Raw genomic sequence first — 18,284 nt, 5'->3', positions numbered from 1 at the left:
CTGACTCCCCAGGAACTGTGGAATTCACTTTTGGGCTGGGATGGAATGGCTTGCGGTTCCTGCCTGCCTCTCCTCACCCCTCACCTGTTGGGAGGTCCTCCTGGGTCACACCTGCTTGATTCGTCGGCTGCTTTCCTGGTTCCACTGCTCTGCGTCTCCCACTTTGTACCACATCTGGTGACGTGTTGTTTCTGATCCCGGTTGATTTCCACCCTTTGGGCCCCACTTCCTTGCGAGAATCTCCATAAATGACACCGGTGAGATGTTTTTCTTGCATTTGTCCCTGCTGTTATTTTAGCTAGCTCTGCGTCCATGTTTTTGTCTCCCGATGATAGTACCTTGGTTTTCCTTTGGCGAACACCCCTCAGCTATACAAACGGCACAGGATCTGGCCAATTAATACATTCCATCCCTCTGGCTATCATGACGGGTTCGAGGACGGACACGTGACTAATGTGGATCCAGTGAGAATCAGCCGTGGGGCTCGTGCCAGGAATTCAGAGAATGCTCTCCTTCTGCTGGGGCTTCTGCAATGGGCGCAGAATCCTTGAGCTCCTGGAGACCACAGTGTGCAGAGTGACCCACCCCCACCCCCAGGGTTGAAACCAACAAAGAACTCAGAGCCACAGAGGAAGGGATGGGGGGCAGAGAGAAAGACTGACCAACTTCCATGACGTCACTTGGATCCTCAGATTCAACGGCCCCAAAATTTGGCCTTGTGAGCCAATAAATCCTGTCATCCCTTTTCTGTCTTAACTCAATTTGACTTGGGTTTTTTTTTGCTCAACCAGAAGACTTCTGACTAATAATACAGCTCCTGTCCCTGGAGTGGGCGGATGTGTTCTCAAGACCAAGAACACACACCACATGGTCTGAAATGGGGAGAGAGAGGTTGGAGGGGGGACACTTGCCACTTTGAGAAACAGGATGGAGTGATGAAGAGATATCTCAAGTTCAAGTTCTAGAGGATGCCACGTTTAGATGCTTGCAACCAGAGGCTTAGGGTATGTAATGGCCTTTTTTTTTTTTTTTTTTTACTGGTTCAGGTACTTTTTTAAAATTAATTAATTAATTAATTTTTTTTTTTTTGGCTGTGTTGGTCTTCGTTTCTGTGCAAGGGCTTTCTCTAGTTGCGGCAAGTGGGGGCCACTCTTCATTGCGGTGTGCAGGCCTCTCACTATCGCGGCCTCTTGTTGCGGAGCACAGGCTCCAGACGCGCAGGCTCAGTAGTTGTGGCTCACGGGCCCAGTTGCTCCGCGGCATGTGGGATCTTCCCAGCCCAGGGCTCGAACCCGTGTCCCCTGCATTGGCAGGCAGATTCTCAACCACTGCGCCACCAGGGAAGCCCCTTCCTCATCCTTCTTTTTCCCCTTCTTTCTCCTCCCTCCAGCCACTCTTCCTCCCTCCTCTCCCCTCCCCCTCCCCTCTCCCCTTCCTCTTTCTGTCTCCCCCTCCCAGTACTCACAGGGGGTTTGGGGCAGCCCCGGTCCCTGCCCTCCTGCACCTACCATCTCTCACAGGCCCATTTTGGCCTCTAGATGCCCCTCCCAGCACCCCGGCCATCCCCCACCCCCAAAGGGACCCTCCCGGTGGGGATCCCCTTGCCCCCCACCCTGGAAGGGAGGTCCTGAGACCGAGAGCCCGGAGCCCAGGGAAGCTGCTTGTGCAGAAGGGAAGTGAGAACCGAGCTGAGTGCTTGTGATTATTTTTCTCCCCAGGGACCACGAGAAAAGACTTCTGGGCTCCGAGTCTTTATAGATCCTCACTTCCTTGGCAAGGCGGCACTCCTGTTCAACCCGGAGTGTTTAATTACCAAGGAAAAGAATGATTTTTTTTTTTTCCCTGAGAATCCATTTAATTATTTGATTGCACAGTAACCAAAGAGTGTGAGAGGCCTGTAGCCAGAAGGGACTTCAAAGCAATACCTTGATGTTGCTGAGTGGAGCATTAATGGGTTCTGAAAGCAGGCGATTGCTAAAGAGAGAGAAAGTATTCAAAGCGGCCCGCGATCCTGCCAGCAATCTCGAAAAATGCATAAACACTGGAATGCTCGCCGGAGAGGGGAGGCCAGTTCAAAGGGACTGGGAGAGTTTTCATGTAAAGTTTAGAGTTTAAGACGTGACTGTTGGTGGGGAGCCTCAGTGTTTGAACTCTTGTGTATTAAAAACAGTTTCCCAGCCATTCCGCGGCTTCCCAAAGACAGCAGAGAAGTGCAGGCTTTTTCAGTGCAGAAGATTTCAAGGCTTCATTGATTTCTACCTAGGGTCTCCCCACTCCTCAAACCGCCTCCCCCTGCCCCCCTGCAATCCTTTATGCTTGCTTGCTTGCTTTTTTTTTTATATATATAGTTTTTTAAATCCCGCTATCAGAGGGAGACAGCGGCAGAGAGGTTGGGGGGTCTCCTCCCACAGTTTCACCCAGGAGAGCATGTTGCCCTGCCGTCCTGTTCTGCTGGGAGGGTGGGGACAGAGCTAAAGACTCCCCAACCCCATCCCAGGTCCCACGGGAGCCCAAGTAGCCGAGGGCCCTTTAGGAGGCCGGGGGCGGGGGGGGGGGGCGGGCAGCCTAGACTCTGTGCCCAGCTCTGGTGGCCTAGCAGGGCTGCTGGCGTCTCCGCCCCCCTCCGCTCCTCCTTGTGTCCCAGCATGACGGAGGGGACCTGGCACTGGCATTCTGCCCTCAGAAGGGCAGGAAGGTCTTCAGCTTTCCAGGTCTGATTTCCAAGCCCAGGGACATGGGCCAGTATCTTGCTGGGACCCGAAACTGCTCCTTGATGAGAAAAAAATAGAGGTCACGTTTTCAAGGTGATTTAAATACATGCTAGGGGGGCCCTCCAGCCACAGGACAGCATGGGTCCCGCCCCCAAGGCCTCCGCTCTGCTGCTACTGACCGCACGGACTTGGGATCTCGTCTGGGCATCTCGCTGCTCCCCGCACCAGGAAGAAATGAACTTCTCCGCGTGGGCCAGGCCGGCACCCAGAAAGCCAGAGGCAGCACGGGGCAGAGCCACAGCTCCCCAGAAGCTGCTCCCTGGGGACGCTCTCTCCTTCCTGGCCTTACTCGCGTGGAAAAGCAGACAGTGAGTCAGGCCCCAGAAGCCCCGCAGGACGCCTCAGCTCTGCCTGGGGCTCACCGTGTGGCCCCTCGAGCAATCCTGTCTCCTCAGGCTCATTGCAGGATCCTGAACCGTCAGAAAGCACAGTGAGCAGAGGCTGTGGTGGGCCCCTCCCTAAATGAGGGCTCCTCTGCCCTCACGTTGAGGTCACGGCCAAGATCCCACCCAACTCTGTGCTGCATCCAGCTTTAATACAGTACAAAGAACAGGTTTTTTAAAATAAACACGGTGTTTTGCTTAACCAGAAGCCCCCCATGCTACCAAGTACAATTTTCACTTAAACCTCTGCATGGAATGTGGTCCAGGCCCCTCCCCACCTCCCACTCCCACCCTCCGTCTTACAGGAAGATGGATCTTCAGCGCCGTTGCAACTGTCTTTATGACCTAAGAGGCAAAAATTTCCAAACCGCAATGTCCGTGTTCACACCCCCTGGGCATCCTCTTTTTGTTACGAATTTCATTTCTTTCTGAGTCAGAGGCAGTGGCGTGTTGGCAGACGTGTAACAACCAGCTCTCCGGGGAGTAAACCCTGATTTGTAGCATCTGCCAGTTTCCATGGTGTAAATGCTCCCACCACGGTTGCTTTGAGACGGAAACCTGAGGTCAGCTTTCACAAGCCTACGTGAGCTGGTCCCAGGACACCACGGAAAAGGGCTCCAAAATGATCGTTTCTGAGATGATCATCATAGAACTGCTTTCTACTCACCTGCCTCCATTCCCAAAGCCTGCACCCTCACCAAGAGGTTAAAGCGTCTTTTGGCTTTATGAAAACATCCATGGGTGGAGAGATCAAAGCATAAAGAATGTGGGGTTGCAGCAAAGGTTATTAACACATTATATAGTTTCCTGATGTCAGGTACCATGCAAACGGCATTTGTGGAAATGGATGTGTCCATATCCACATCTATGTGTGTGTGTAATAATCGAACATTATAATACTATCGATTGACCACAGACTTCTTTGTTCTTGCTCGCCTCCTGGTTTCACCCTCCTCAAATTCTAGTTAGGAAACATAGCTTCAGTTTTGTAGGATGGGAGGGGTATCTTCAGTACTAAGAGATTGCTCAGGGTACTTTACACTTAGAACCATGCATTTTTAGTGACCTGGTGCGTGAGAACAACAGAAAAGTATTTCAAGGTAGTGTTCAGGGTCATTTTTTTAAATCAGTTTTATTGAGGTATAATTTGCATAAAATGAAATGCTTCTGTTTACTGCAATCAAGATATAAAACATTCTCTTTTCTCTTTGCAGTCAATCTTCACTCTCCCACTGCCCAGCCAGGAGCAATCAGCAATCCACTTTCTGTCACTACAGGTTGGTTTTGCCCGGGTTTCTTTGGGCATCTGGGGTCAGATAATTCTTTGCATTTTTAAGATGTTTAGCAGCACCCCAGCCTCTACTCACCAGATGCCAGTAGCATACACCAACTTGGGACAGACCAAAAATGTTTCCAGATATTTCTAAATGTCCCCTGGGAGCATAAAATCATCCACAGTTGACAATTCCAGAATTTCAGATAAATGAATCACCCAGTAAGTACTCTTTTGTGTCTGCCTATTTTGCTCATGGTGGTTCTGAGGATTTAGCCCTGTTATGTGTCTAGTTTGTTCCTTTTTATTGCTGAGGCTTAGTCCATTGTATGGATGTACCATAACTTGTGTTTCCATTCACTTGTTGATGGACATTTGAGTTGTTTTCAGTGTGAGGACATTATGCATATGTCTCCTTTCAATATCCATTGATAAGTTGTGTGAACATATGTTTTCACTTAAGTAAGGAGTGAAATCATTGAGTTGTATATGTTTTTTTTTAATTTTCCTTTTTAAAAATTTTTATTTTATATTGGAGTATAGTTGATTTAAAATGTTGTGTTTATTTATATAAGTATGTTTTTAACCATATAAGAAAAGGCCAAACTGTTTTCCAAAGTGGTCTTGTCACTTTATAGTTCTACTAACAATGGATGAGAATGTGTGAGAGTTCCATGTCCTCTCTACCATTTGGAATGATTAGGCTTTTTAATTCTCAGTCTTCTAGTGCCTGTATAGTATATCCCATTGTATTTCTCTGACAACTAATGACATTGATCACCTTTTAGTGTGCTTATTGGTTATTAATACATCTTCTTTGGGGAAATATCTGATAGCATCTTTCATCTATTTTTAAAATTGGGTCATTTGTTTTCTTTTTTTTTTTTTTAATTTTATTTTTATTTATTTATTTATTTACTTATGGCTGTGTTGGGTCTTCGTTTCTGTGCGAGGGCTTTCTCCAGTTGCGGCGAGCGGGGGCCACTCTTCATCGCGGTGCGCGGGCCTGTCACTGTCGCGGCCTCTCTTGTTGCGGAGCACAGGCTCCAGACGCGCAGGCTCAGTAGTTGTGGCTCACGGACCCAGTTGCTCAGCGGCATATGGGATCCTCCCAGACCAGGGCTCGAACCCGTGTCCCCTGCATTGGCAGGCGGATTCTCAACCACTGCGCCACCAGGGAAGCCCGGGTCATTTGTTTTCTTATTATTGAGTTAAAAGAGTTCTTCGTATATTCTGGATACAAGTCCTTTGTCAGATGTTTGTATTTCAAATGTTTTCTACCAGTCTGTGGCTTTCTTTTTCAATTCGTTAATGAAAAATAAGAAATATCTTTGAAGACCAGGTATTTACTTTGATGAAGTCAAACATCCATTTTTTCTTTTTTGATAGTGCATTTTGTGTTTTTTCTAAAAAAAATATTTGCCTATGCCAAAGTCAAAAAGACTTTTTCCTCCAAAAACTTTTATGGTTTAGCTTTTATAAAGTTTAGCTCTATGATTGATGTTGGGTTAATTTTTGTCTATGGTGTAAGTTTAGATTTATGTTTCATTTCTTTTTTTCTCATGTGGATACCCAGTTTTTCCAAAGCTATCCTTTTCCTGTTGACTTTTTTCCAGCACACTCATTAAAAAATCAACTGACCATAGATTTGTGGGTGTATTTTTGGATTCTCTAGTCTGTTCTATTGATAAATTTGTCATTCTTTAATGCCAGTCCCACACTGTCTTGGTTACTGTAGCTTTATAATGTCTTGGAATCAGATGGTATGTCTTCCCAATTTATTCTTCTTTCAAATATTTTTGACTAGTTTAGGTCCTTTACATTTCTATACACATTTTATAATCAGCTTGTCAATTTCTAACCAAAGACTCTGGGATTTTGATTGCGACTGAGTTGAATCCATAGATCAATTTGGGTAAAACTAACATTTTAACAACTGAGTCTTCCAACCCATGAACACAGCATCATTTACCATTTGTTTAGGTCTTTAATTTTTCTCAGTAATGTTTTGTTGTTTTCAAAACATTCATATTTCATATTTCGGATATATTTTGTTAAATATACTCCTAGGTTTTTCTTGGTTTTCTTTTAATGCTATTATATTTATTTATTTATTTTTAATTATTATTTTTGGCTGTGCTGGGTCCCCATTCCTGTGCGGGGACCCCCCCGGGGACCCCCCCCCCCCAGCCGCGACGAGCAAGGTCCACTCCCCATCGCGGCCTCTTTTGCTGCGGAGCACAGGCTCCAGACGCGCAGGCTCAGTAATCGCGGCCCAGGGGCCCAGCCGCTACGCGGCACGCAGGATCCTCCCAGACCAGGGCCCGAACCCGCGCCCCCGCACCGGCAGGCAGACTCTCAACCACTGCGCCACCAGGGAAGCCCTTTTAATGCTATTATAAATGGCATTTTAAAATGTTACTTTCCAATTGTTCTTTGATAGTCTATAGATAGTAACTGAGTTTTTTTTTTTTTAAGATTTTTTTGATGTGGACCATTTTTAAAGTTTTTATTGAATTTGTTACAATACTGCTTCTGTTTTATGTTTTAGTTTTTTGGCTGCGAGGCACGTGGGATCTTAGCTCTCCGACCGGGGATCACACCCTCACCCCTTGCACTGGAAGGCGAAGTCTTAACCACTGGACCACCAGGCAGTCTCGATAAGTGAGTGTTAATTTGGACCTCACATCCTGTGCTCTTGCAGAACTCACTCATTTCTCTCAGCTTCCGAATATTTTCTAGGTACACAATTGTCTTGTGCAGTGAGTAGGGTCTGCGCTGAGTTCTGGTCTGGGAGCCTTGGTGGCCACCAGCAGGCTCTCCTGACCTTGCCTCTGGGTCCAGCCTTCCGTTTCCCGGGCGGGAGGGTCACAGTCCTGCAGCCGGTCGCCCCCCTCCTCTGGGTGGGCTGGAGACCAGACCCCTCCCAGCAGCCTGGTGGTGACAGAGAGTGATCATGACGAGCCCCACTCCTCTCCCTGCCCTATTTAATTCAAAAGAAAAACAATACTCAAGGGCAAATTAAATATAATACTCAGCTACAAAATAAATATAAAGAAATCAATCATTTCTGGTCTTTCTCTAGTTCAAAGCTTTTGGGAAACATTTAAAAATTAGTTTTTGGTGCCCGGCTTTGTAAGTGGCCAAGTACATGCTTAGACTGACTGCCCCTGGGAACCCCAGCACGGCAGGTGCCACCCCTTCAGTGCCCCTCTAGCCCCTCCCCCTCTCACCACCGCCATCATCACAGTCAATGTCATTGTAGGCAGGATGGCTATATCTGTATTCCCCAAGTCCCTCCCGTGGGGAATCGCCTTGCCCGACTCCATGTGACTCTGGTGAGCTGCCAATCACAGGGCTCTTCCTCCCCGACAAAGACGTGGGTAAGGGGTCCAGGTGGACACTCACTCACTCAGTTTATCTGGCCCCGTGCTTGGCTCAGGGATACACAGACCTTCCCAAACTCCTTTAGCTTGTTTTTTTGTTTGTTTGTTTTTTTTGTTTTCTTAAAAAGCCATATTTGCCTTCGAATGCATACAAAGTGTGTAAGCTGTCTTTTTAATTTACTTTTTAATTTTTTTAAAAGATGTATTATTTATTTAGTTAGTTAGCTATTTAATTTATTTTTTGTTGCTTCGGGTCTTAGTTGCAGCACGCGAGATCTTCGTTTCGGTGCGTGAGCTTCTCTCTAGCTGTGGTGCACGGGCTTAGTTGCTCCGCCGCATGTGGGATCTTAGTTCCCTGACCAGGGATACGAGTCCCCTGCATTGGAAGGCGGATTCTTTACCACTGGAACACCAGGGAAGTCAATGTAGCCTGCCTTTTTAAAAACTTAATATTATATTGTGAGCATTTTTGTGTATCCCTAAATATTCTTTGAAAATAGGGTTTTGTTGGCTGTATTGTATTTTATCCAATATATTTATGCTAAACTATATTAAATCGATTTCCTATTTTCAGACATTTAGGTTGTTCTTAACTTTAAGATCTTCATGATATATAAAATAGATAACTAATAAGGACCTACTGTAGAGCACAGGGAACTCTACTCAATACTCTGTAATGGCCTATATGGGAAAATAATCTAAAAAAGAGTGGACAGAAAAAAAAAAAGAGTGGACATATAAGTATAACTGATTCACTTTGCTGTACGCCTGAAACCAACACAACATTGTAAATCAACTATACTCCAATAAAAATTTTTAAAAAATAGATAAAATCATCATGAAGAACTCTGTGATTAACATCTTCATATGCAAATCTTCATATTTATTTCCTTAAGAAACATTCCTAAAAGTGAGAGTGACTAAGTGAAGGGATGTGAAGAGTTTAATTCATATTAGCAAACTGCCCCCAGAAATGTATTTATATTTTTGGTAGCTTTGAATCAGAATTCCTGTTTCCCATACTCTTAGCAACACTGAGTATTTATTTAAGTGAAAAAAATAGAATTTCACTGTTATTTTAGTTTGTATTTATTTTATTACTAGACAGGATACACTTTGTATTCTTGTATGTCTTCATTTGTAAATTACATGTTCATTGAACTTTTCTTTAACTGGAATTTTCCATTTTTTCCTTATTCACTTTTAAGAGCTCTTTATATATGAAGGACATTTACTTTGTCATATATGTTCTAATATTTTGTTTGTTAACCTATATAATTTATAATTGTACACATTTTTCTTTTTACCAATAGAAATTGTTCTTTTTCACATAGAGAAATTTTACATTTAAAAAAAGTATTCAAATCTTTCACTCCTTCCATTATATGTTCTTTTTTTTAATATATATATATATATTTTAAAATTAATTAATTAATTTTATTTTTGGCTGCGTTGGGTCTTCGTTGCTGCGCACAGGCTTTCTCTAGCTGTGGCGAGCAGGGGCTACTCTTCGTTGTGGTGGGTGGACTTCTCATTGTGGTGGCTTGACTTCTCATTGTGGTGGCTTCTCTTGTTGTGGAGCAGGGGCTCTAGGCACGCAGGCTTCAGTAGTTGTGGCTCACAGGCTCAGTAGTTGTGGTTCGTGGGGTCTAGGTATGCGGGCTCAGTAGTTGTGGCACATGGGCTCAGTAGTTGTGGCTCATGGGCTCTAGAGCGCAGGCTCAGTAGTTGGGGTACACAGGCTTAGCTGCTCCGCAGCATGTGAGATCTTCCTGGACCAGGGCTCGAACCTCTGTCCCCTGCATTGGCAGGCGGATTCTTAACCACTGTGCCACCAGGGAAGTCCTATATGTTCTTAATATGTGTTTGCTTAGAAATGCTTCCCTACCTGACCTCATAACTATTCACTAATATTTTTCCTGTTTCTCTTACCAAATTTTAAAAAATTATAAATTTCGCCATTTCTTCTCTTTCCTTTGTCTGCCTCTTTAAGATAATCCGTTTTCTTAGTTGGTGTTTTCCTCCAGGGCTACACGCCCTTAAAATGGAATGATCAGGCTAGCAGCTCCCTTGCAAATTAGACCCAAATCTTCAAAGGACAGAGAAAAAGAAAGATTGCCTCCTTATTAAAGCAGCCACAGGGAGAACTGGGGCCAGCCACTTCCATCTCAAGAGCACCTCAGCTTCTGGTCGTGCTGCTTCTATGGGAAGGTGAAGCAGGGACCATCTGGCTAACTCTCTCCACCCCAGGGATGGCAGCCCCAGAAGGTTGGGGATGGCCACTTCCATCGGGCCTCAGACCAATGATTTGTCGTCTCTGGACACCTTCCTCCCTGTAGCCCCCTTCAGCCATTGCTGACCCACACAGCACCAGCCCCCCAGGTAAACTCAGCACCATAAACCCTCAAGAGGGGAGGCAGAAATGGGAGAAAAAGAACAAACATGCTTTAAACACTGTGTGATATCTATATCTATCTATCATCTATCTTTCTATCTACCTATACCTATTTATCCATCCATCTATTATCTATCTACCTATATCTATCTATCTCTAGCTATCTATCATCTATCTTTCTATCTACCTATATCTATCTATCTATCCATCTATTATGTATCTTTCTACCATTTATTTATCATCTATCATCTATCTACCTATATCTATCTATCCATCCATCTATTATCTATCAATCAAGTATTTATTTATCATCTATCTATCATCTACCTACCAACTATCTATTATCTAGCTAGCTAGCTAGCTATCTTTCTATCTACCTATATCTATCTATCCATCCATCTATTATCTATCTATCAATCATTTATTTATCATCTATCTATCATCTATCTACCATCTATCTATTATCTATCTATCCATCTACTATCTATCTACCTACCATCTCTCTCTCTATCCATCCATCTATCAATTATCTGTCTATCATCTGTCTATCCATCTATTATTTATTTATCTATCTACCATTTATTTATCTATCAATTATCTATCTATCTATCTGTCTATCTATCCATCTATCTATCAAGATCGTCATTTTAACCCTACCACCACAGCTACATTGTGTGGTCAGCAATACCCAAGGCTGTGAGGCGTTGGGCAAAAGGAGTGGACTAGGTCTGGGAAGTCGTCAGACAGGACCAGTCCAGTGGAAGGACTGGGCAGGAGCGGGAGGTGAAGACCCCGAAAGAGCAAGGGAGGTGGGAGGAGATGTGGGTTCCGGCAGGATGACCCTGAAGAGACACAAATGTGCACAAAGGTAAACGCAGAGGACCCAGGTAAGAGTGAACTGTGGAAACTGCAGGGGGGAGAAGGCGTGACTGGCAGATCCCACGCTAGGGCTCAGAGAGGTCCACTTTGTCCTGACTGCCACACAGCATCTCCTGGAGAGAGTGAAAAGGTGGGCGCAATGTCCCCTCCACCCCTCGCCTCATTCACGTGACCCAAGTCCTTTTCAGTGCTCACTGCCTATCCTCCCACCCCCAACCCGAGGGGGGTCAGGACCACTTCAGACGAGCTTGAAGTCGCGTCCCCAAGGAACAAAGCTCGGGGAGCAGGAGGCTTGGGAGATAGTCCGTTGACAGAGATTCCCACCAACCAGTCGAATTCAAGTGGGTTTCCCTCAAGATGAGGAAGGGCTGGGGTTCGGGGTGTGGCTCGCCGCCTGAGGGCCTAACACCGTGCACCCCTCACTCAGGCATGAGCTGCAGGCTTTTATATCCTGCAGCCCCGTGTTTTGCTGAGGCCTCCCTTGCAGGTTGGGACAGGTGGGCAGCAGGTAGTGGCAGAGATGCTGCCGCCTTCGGAGTCCTCCAGCCCTGTTCTGAGGCTTGCTCTGTCCTAGAAGGGGCCACCCCGATTCTCACTCTAGATCTTACTAGCCCAGGGGCCAGAGAGCTGAGCAGCCTCTTATTAAACCTCTAAGGGTTCTTTGTTCTATAGCTGAGGACCGAAAATGCAGGACAGCGTCTCTCGGCCGGTTGCTTGGAGGTTGCTGGGAAGAATCCCTCAGCAAGAGAAAAAGAGGTTTGGACCTAGATCACAAGGAGAAGCCAGTTCTTCCCTGCTTTCTGTTCTTCGCCTGGAATGAGGCTCTGGCCACTTCCATTAAAAAGAATAATTAAAAATAATAATAAGCCGAAGAAACAGAGCTGCAAACTTGCTTTTGAAGCAGCCATGGGGAGCTTTAAAACCTGCTGATACCTGGGCACCACCCCCAGGGATTCAGACTTAATTGAGGTGGGGGTGGGACTCCCCCAGGGGATTCTAATGTGCCCCCAAGGTTGAAGGGCTTTACCTTTAATGGTGAGGATGGAGGGGTGGATACTTTTTTCCACCCTGATGGAGTGAGGTGGGGTACGCATCTTCACTTGGAGATCAAAAGTCTACTTTGAGGCCCACGATAAATGGGTCCTTTGACCTGCTCTTACCCAGAGCAATTTTATTCTCTGTAATCAGCACATTCTGGTGCAGGGCTGGAGGGTAGAGGAGGTAAATCTAACTAAAGCATCTCCCCGCCTCTGAGCTGTTGATGGTTTTTTCTCTCCACCTAATCACAAACCCTGATTAGAACTTTCCAGGTGTGGTTCCTCCTGCCAAGCTCTCCCTGACAGCCACAAGCCCCTTCCTTCCCCCAGGGTTTTCTCTGCCCTTCAGGGCAGGGAGGACCTTTAGTCTCCTGGAACCCTCCCAGGGCCCTTCACGTGATAGATGCTCACGAAATATTCGTCACTGAGCTGATTCTGTGATGTATTTCTCCTTGAGCTGATTCTCCTGGAGACCTTCCCTGCCTTGGTTTCCTTCTCTATAAACTGGGGATAATAATATGCACTTTGAAGGGTTGATGTGATGGTGAAATACAATGAACGGAACACTTTTTCCATGCTAGGCCATTTTCTAAGTGCTTTATTTCTATTAACGCACTGGGTCCTCACAAAACCCTGTGAGACAGGTCCTATTATTATCATCATGTGCCAGGGGGGAAGGTCTCCCTTCCATCTCCCTTCTGTCCCCTGAAGGACCACTGACACTAAAGGCTGGGGCTGTTGGCGGGGTGGACATGGGGGAGGGGCTCTAAATTCAAGGTCAGGCATCACTGCTCTAGAAATGGGGCCCCCTCTCTCCTCTCCCGCTCCCCCCCTGCCCCCAAATCTCCCTATCTCTACCTCATTCCTGCCTTTCTGGATTAAGCCAAGGGGTTGTGCTTTTCTCTTCTAAGAAGGTTTGTCAAAGCATCTCTAAGGGTTTTCTTAAACATTTTACCTGCAGGATGACTCATGCCCCCACCTGGAGACAGAGGTGAGTGCCGTCCGTGACACAGAGATGAAACCCATAAATGCTGCTCTCCTTCCTTAGGAGCTGGACCTGCCGTTGGGGGAGGTCCGAATCCTGCCCCTCCGGCCCTCCCTCTCCAACCCACTGTCTCTCTCATTCACAAACGTTAATGGAGAAACTTTGATCTGTGGGACGCTGACCAGGCAGGAGGAACAGGTCCCAGAGGGCTCATGCCTGGTCCCCATAGGACGACCACACCTTGTGTGATCAGTGGAGAACAGAGGCGTTTGCACACGGCCCATGGCACAAATGAGGACTTCAGGAAAGGCTTCATCAAGGTGGTCGCAACTGTAGGACACATCAGCAGACAGAAGGACGGACATCCACGAGCCTGGGCAAGGGCCCGGACGTGTGGAAGGATTGGAGACATTCAGGAACCGCCAGGGTTTGCAGGCGCACGGGGCCCCCGGAGTGGAGCGGTGAGGAGGCTGGAGACCGGGCCAGGCCTCCTTGAAAGGACGGGGCACTTCCTTATATGTGGAACCTAAAATATGACACAAACGAACCTCTCTGTGAAGCGGAAACAGACTCACAGACACAGAGAACAGACTGGTGGTTGCCAAGGAGGAGGGGGATGCGGGAGGGATGGAGTGGGAGTTTGGGGTGAGCAGATGCAAGCTATTAGATACAGGCCGGATAAACAACAAGCTCCTACTGTAGACCACAGGGGACTACATTCAATCTCCTGGGATGAACCATAACGGAAAAGAATGCATAAAAAAAGAATGTATACATAAATTTTAAAAAAACAGTTACAGATTGACTTGTTAAAAGGAAGTACACATAACTGAAACATTTTTTTAGAATCAAACTTAGGTGCAATTTAAAAATAAATATAGCTGTTGAATTTTTTAAAAATAAAAATTATATTTAACCAAAAAAAAAAAAAAAAAGAAAAGAAAGAAAGGACTTGATGCCTCCATCCAGTGGTCTGGGTTTTCAAAAGTGAGACTCAAGGGGCTTCCCTGGTGGCGCAGTGGTTAAGAATCTGCCTGCCAATGCAGGGGACATGGGTTCGAGCCCTGGTCCGGGAAGATCCCACATGCCGTGGAGCAACTAAGCCCGTGCGCCACAACTACTGAACCTGTGCTCTAGAGCCCGCGAGCCACAACTACTGAGCCCGCGCGCCTAGAGCCCGTGCTCCGTGACAAGGGAAGCCACTGCAATGAGAAGCCCACGCACTGCAGCGAAGAGTAGACCCCGCTCACCGCAACTAGAGAAAGGCCGTGTGCAGCAACAAAGACCCAGCGCAGCTAAAAGAAAAAAAAAAATGAAACTCAAAAGCCATCCATGAGCAGTAAAATGAATGTCGAAGGTTGCCACCAGCATTAAAAAAAGAGGGTAGGAAACACGTGTGCGTTGCACATCATGGTGCTAAGTGTAGGAGGTTTTGTTTGAGTTTTACCCGTGTGGGTGCTCGCAGGTGTAGGCTGGGCTTCCCTGGACAATGCATTTCCCCCGGGGGTGGTCACCGTCGGTGGGATGCTGTTGGGGGTCCCAGCCCATGGGGGAGGGTCTGGGGAATGTTCTCGCAGCTTCTCGGGCCACCCCGCGGCTGTTCTGGCTGGTGCAGGAGAGTGGGAAGGGCCCCCTACCCACACCTGTGGGCTGCTGGCGTTTCCTGAGGCAGTTGGACTTTGAAGGCTTAGCTGGGGCCTGCTGGGCAGTGGCTCGCTCTGAGTGCAAAGCAGTTTTGAGGGTGGGGTGTGTGGAATAGCTGCTTAGTTAAGACGGGGAGAGGTTGACAGGAGGGACCTTTCGGTGGTTTTCGAGCTCTGTCTCTCTCTCTCCCCACTTTCTAACTTGAGGGGGGAAGAAACCTCTTTCCTACTCTTTCTTTTTCCACCTCTTCTCTCTTTCACAGGCCTGGCAGGCGCCACTGGGCGTCTGTCCGTCCTCCCCGAGGCCCCTCCTCCTCCACCTGGAAAGGCCTGGATTGCAGATGCAGTTTATGCACACGGTGTTGTTTGTCGGGGGGATTCACCATTCACCCTGTTAGATGACCATAGTCTTGACCCTCTCAAGTGTTTTGAAAATATATCTGGTTTCCCAACAAAACAACATGAAAATATCTCATGGCAAGTTTGGAAAGTGGAAGTCACAGAGGTGTCAGAGCAAGTAGGCCCAAGTTCAAGTCCTGGCCCAGGGGTCTATGACCCGCGGCCTTGGGAACGTTAACTTCTCGGAGCCCCTCATGCCTCACCTGTGAAAGAGGTTGTTGGGAGGACCCTGGAGCTGAAGCAGGTAAAGGGCAGAGTGCAGTGCTCGCCGGGACAATTCAGTGGCGCTCAGCCAGACGGGGCTGTGAGTGTAGACGTCACGGCTTGTGTCTCTCAGCACTCACAGAAGCCAGAGCCGAGAAGCACATCAGCCAACAGGCGCCTTTATTTTGCACGAGGGGAAACTGAGTCTGGAGACAGGAAACGATTTGCCAGCGTCATGTAGATCAAATAGATTACACCTGCATTATGGCCTCTTTGTTGAGTTTATACCTAGGCTCTCTAGAGGGTGGCTTTTAAAATCAGAGGGGAGTGTCTGCCCCCGCCCTGAATCCTCAGGAACACACTTGTAAACACACCAGTTGCATGGGACCAGCAGAGCATCGGGTAATGATGGTCTATTTCGGAGCAGAGCCTGCCTGTTCACAAAACGCTTTCATTTCTACACCTCGTGTCTCATTCCAGTGAGCCAGCAGTAGGCAGGGCAGCCAGCATCAGCACCGTACCTGTTTCCAGAAAGGGAAACGGAGGTTCAGAGGATTAAGCGTCCAGGGCCAGTTCACATAGCTAACATGACTGCAACGTTCACAGACGTAAGTATATTCAGAGGGCCGTTATTCAGCTTACCACACTAACCAGTCCTGGACACCCTGCCTTAGGGCCTCTCTGTAGATGCTGATAAGTGTCCTTTCATGTCTAAGACAGTTCTGGCCAGGTATTCTCAGTGCGGTGCTGGTGAATAACAACTGGCTTTCTTCATTAAAAACAAAACAAACCCGATTTGTAGCGTTTGCCAATTTCTGTGGTGTAAATACTCCCACCATGGCTGATTCTAAGCCACAACATGACTCAAGGAACATGAAATTGAGGAGATGTGCAACCAGACTGGCCCAGCACACCACTGGACCTTTCTTTTTCAAGAATACATCCTGTTGGTGTTGTTCTGTTTGGCTTTAGTTTTGCAACATGACACTTGCTTTGGAGCCAGGGCAAACAGTTGAGATGCTGACTGAGGTTCAGCGGCCCTCCCTTCCCTGCCACCTCCTCTGCTGTCGAAGATTTGACCGATTTCCAACAACTTAACTGAAGCACAAGAGTTACCTCTCCCAGTGATATTTGGGGTTTTTGTTTGTTTGTTTAACTTTCTACTGTGAAATAATTACAGATCCAGAAGAACTTGCAAAAAAAAAGAAAAGAAAAGAAAAGAAAGAAAGAAAGAAAGAAAGAAGAAAGAAAGAAAAAAAGAAAGGAATCCACAGGAGGTCCTGTGTACCCTTCACCCAGTTTTCCCCAATGACCACATCTTGGATAACTATAGTGCAATATCAAAATGAGAAAAGTGACGTTGGTTCAATTCATAAAGCTTATTCAGATTTTGCCAGTTTTACATGCATTCACTTTGTGCACGTGTAGTTCTGTGCAATTTTATCGCATGTGTAGGTTGGTATAGCCACCGCCTCCATCAAGATACAGGACCGCTCCATCACCGCAAGGCTTTCTGGTGTTCCCCCGACCCCTTTATAGCCAGGCTCACCCTCTTCCCCATCCCTAACTCCTAGTGATCTGTTCCCCATCTCTGTAACTTTGTTATATCAAGAGTGTCATGTAAGCGGAATCACAGTATGTAACCTGTTAAAACTGGGGATTTTCTATTCAGCATAATTCCCTAGAGATCCATCCAAGATGTTTGCACATCAATTATTATTATCACCGAGTTGTATTCCAGGGAATGGATGTACCACAGTTCACCCACTGAAGGACATTTGGGTGGTTTCCAGTTTTGCACTGTTACAAACACATCTGCTAGGAACTTCCGGGTGCAGGTTTTCGGGTGAACGTGAGTCTCACGTCTCTGGGTTGAATACCCAAGGGTACCGCTGCTGGGTTGGATGTTTGTATGTGAACATGGATCAACGCCTTTGAAGCCAGAGGCCGTGAAACCCAGGAGCAAGGGGGTCAGACACAGCAGGGGAGGGAGGATATTTCTGAGCACCGGGCTCTGCTGGAACTTCTCCAATGACACCATGTGCTGTAGACTTCATGAAGATGGTGGGAGATGCCTAGAATGTTCTAGAACCAGGTTTCGGGAATTGCTGTCCTAGACCTTAAAACCTGGGCCTGCTACTCAGGGAACCTAACAAAAGAGAGAGCGGGGCAGCCCTCACCCCAGCCCCTCTAACCTTCCCCACTTCGCCGTTTATCAACACGACTCTTGCTCTTATCCGAGAAGGCCCCTGGCTATCCCACGGTCACCTGGCTGGTCCCCACACCCCATTCCTATCATCATCGGCCTGACCCAGGGCCCCTCTCTTCTTCCCTCTCCTTGTCCGAATTCCAACTCTCCCTCCTGGAAGCCTGCCCCGTCTTTCCCAGCCATTCCCGATTGCTCCTCGCCTTGATCTTGTACTGGAAATAGTAAGTGGTTTTCAAACATTCTTTGAGTCACAGATCCCTTTGTTCAAAGGAAATTGTACCCAGAAATATACACAAATAAAAGCGATAAAGGCAGAGCCCTCAGATTAAAGCTAGCGCAGGGGTGGAGGGAGCCTGGAGGCCTCCCTGCGGGACCCCCTCCTTCACACACACTCCTGTCCCCCCTCCCCGCCCCTACCTGCCCCTGGCAAACCCCCGAGGCCTCAAAAGTCCCGGCCCGGATGGCAACACGTAGCATTTACCAAGATTCGAACGTTTCGTCCTTGTTCTGAACTTCTGGGTTCTCTAGAATTCTCTCTTCTGTTTCTCTTGCTCAGAGGACAGTAGATCTTTTCCCACTGAGCTCTTGTCTCATTCACAGTAAACCCCATCCTTCCGTCCTCCTGACAACCCACCATTGTTGGGTTTCTGGGTGCCAGGGCACACGACCAGCACAACCCTCCCAGTGGGTGCGGCTGCGGCCCGGCGTCAGGGGGCTCAT

The 18,284-nt window shown here is 47.2% G+C and overlaps 1 long non-coding RNA gene across 1 annotated transcript; it reads left to right on the top strand.

Annotated features, from left to right (window-relative positions):
• The first annotated feature begins 803 nt into the window (after positions 1-803).
• LOC130705946 (uncharacterized) lies at positions 804-16,514 on the top strand. Its single transcript, XR_009006343.1, has 4 exons — positions 804-1,004; positions 4,369-4,431; positions 6,979-7,091; positions 13,086-16,514. It is a non-coding gene; the product is annotated as an uncharacterized LOC130705946 (long non-coding RNA).
• The last annotated feature ends 1,770 nt before the right edge of the window (positions 16,515-18,284 follow it).

This window comes from Balaenoptera acutorostrata, chromosome 20 (assembly GCF_949987535.1).
Source record: "Balaenoptera acutorostrata chromosome 20, mBalAcu1.1, whole genome shotgun sequence".
NCBI classification, from domain to species: domain Eukaryota; kingdom Metazoa; phylum Chordata; class Mammalia; order Artiodactyla; family Balaenopteridae; genus Balaenoptera; species Balaenoptera acutorostrata.
Note: the sequence above shows the minus strand (reverse complement) of the source record. Positions and strands in the feature narration are given on the sequence as shown.